This window comes from Etheostoma cragini, chromosome 22 (assembly GCF_013103735.1).
Source record: "Etheostoma cragini isolate CJK2018 chromosome 22, CSU_Ecrag_1.0, whole genome shotgun sequence".
NCBI classification, from domain to species: domain Eukaryota; kingdom Metazoa; phylum Chordata; class Actinopteri; order Perciformes; family Percidae; genus Etheostoma; species Etheostoma cragini.
In genome coordinates this window covers 21,640,210-21,642,277 of record NC_048428.1, presented here as the reverse complement: position 1 = coordinate 21,642,277, position 2,068 = coordinate 21,640,210, and the positions used below count along the sequence as shown (strand labels likewise).

At 42.6% G+C, this 2,068-nt stretch overlaps 1 protein-coding gene across 1 annotated transcript in view; it reads left to right on the top strand.

The window, feature by feature from the left end:
- Window positions 1-2,068, top strand: part of LOC117937640 (acyl-coenzyme A thioesterase 9, mitochondrial-like) — a 32,012-nt gene that overhangs the window by 22,721 nt on the left and 7,223 nt on the right. The gene's annotated exons all lie outside the window — the stretch shown is intronic.

The following is a 2,068-nucleotide window of genomic DNA, read 5'->3' as shown; positions in this document are numbered from 1 at the left end:
TATATATGTATATATATATATATGTATATATATATATGTATATATATATATATATATATATATATATGTATATGCATGCATGCATACTTCAGTCTAGGGATGTCCTCTACTAAACTTCTTAGTTGACTCACACTTACGTGATTTTGTCGGCCAATGGATTAGTTGATTTAAACAACGGAGCTGTGGCTTTGACAGGTGGTTAAGAATAGAAAAGCACAATATAAATGTAAATTACCCGTCTGTAAAACTGAGTTTCTACACAATTAATCCTGCAAAAGCACCACTTTAAATCTCGTGTGCAGCAGAAATGTGCTCATGGGTTTCTTGGAAATGAGTAATTAAGCATGAAATCCATGGTGTTTTACAGATGAAGACCTGTCTTTAGAGGGACCGCCATGTTTTGCCCTTTCACTTTTCATACTTTAACTAACCAGTTATACCTACAGGCTTTTACTGAGGGAACATTTGCAACGCAGGTGAATCTTCACGGTGTGGTTTTAGTACTTCTACAGCAGTAAAGGATCTGAATACTTTCTCTATCACTGATACTTTACTGTGTCAGCAATTTAACTGTCTCCCAGTGGGTTTCATATCAGAAGTTTCCCATAATCCTGGGATCTAAATGCATGAAAATGTCTGCAAAAAGAGCACTTTGTGCACATGAAAAACTAACGTAAACGAAGCCACATGGTTCCAGTTTTGGTGTAGACTCACGTCTCCATCTCGGACCACTAGATGTCCCTACCAGGCTGTAAAATCCACTTCCTTTATTTACAGTCATGGCAACCAAACACACAGTAGAACAGCGTGTTGATCAACTGGAAGTGTCGTTACTCCAATCCCTGTACAGGCAGTTAAGGAAATCCTGAAATATGTGTACACTTAAAAGAAGCTGTAACTTCCATAAACAAGAGCTACTGTGTGAGGATAAAATATATCATCATGATTTAGAGTGTGCAGCTTCATGTTTGACCGCTCATTTTGAGAAGACTTGGCTCATCATGGGGTTAATCTCTCTCACAAACACAAAGTATTGTGGTGAATGAATGCATGTGGATTAGTAGCTGGAGAGATGCTCTTGCAAGACCCTGACCCCCCCCCCCCCCCCCCCCCCCCATACCATCTGCATGAATAGGTCCTGAGCGTGTGTGTACTTCAGGCCTGTATGTGGTCATTACTAACAAAACACTATCAATAAAAACAGATCAACAAACGGTATGAACATACACATGCAACAAAATAACTTCAGATAATACAAACAAAAAGAAGTTGATTCATAAAAACGACCTGAATTAATCAAAACAGAGTGAAAAACACGTCATGCAGAGATGTAACTTAATGAAGGTTTTGGAAAGGATTTGAAGAAAGTCACAGGAAAGTTGTTTCTAAGTTTTAAGTGAGTGACACGGAGATATGATGGACACATTATGAAATCCAAAGGAGGATAAAAAAAAAGGTACAAACGGATAGAAACTAACCAAAAAACACCAAAAGTTACAAAGATGTGCAATTAAAACCGTCCAAGGAGCCGTGCAGCCCGGTGACAGAGACGCCAGGCTCTAATTTACGTCAGCGCTTCCGAAACGTTTCCACGGTAACAACCCCCTAAACTCTGATGAGATTTCGTCCCCGGGTCCCCCATCTGAGAGGACCTTTGGTGTGACATGTTTAATGAACCCGTTTGAGTCGTGATTCACTCGGATCTCCAACCCGAGTCTTTAGATCAACTCACCAATCGGGAGTCTCTAGTATCTTTAACTCGGATCAGTCGAGTCCTGCAAGTCAATGTAGAAGGAGAACGGCCTCTAGCAACGTTAGCTACTACTAGTCCCCGCCATCTTGGCTCAAAGCTCCGTGACTTACAATGTCGTTAACAACTACCACTCCACAAGTCAAGTGAGCAGAGACAGTCCGAGAGGGGACGTAGGAGCTCCCCGACCCGCAGACTCAGCCGGAAACATCGCAAGCTCGCAGACCAGTTGAGAACTCACGAGCCCTCGAAGACCCGCGAGCCCTCGAAGACCCGCGAGCCCTCGAAGACCCGCGAGCCCTGGAAGACCCGCGAGCC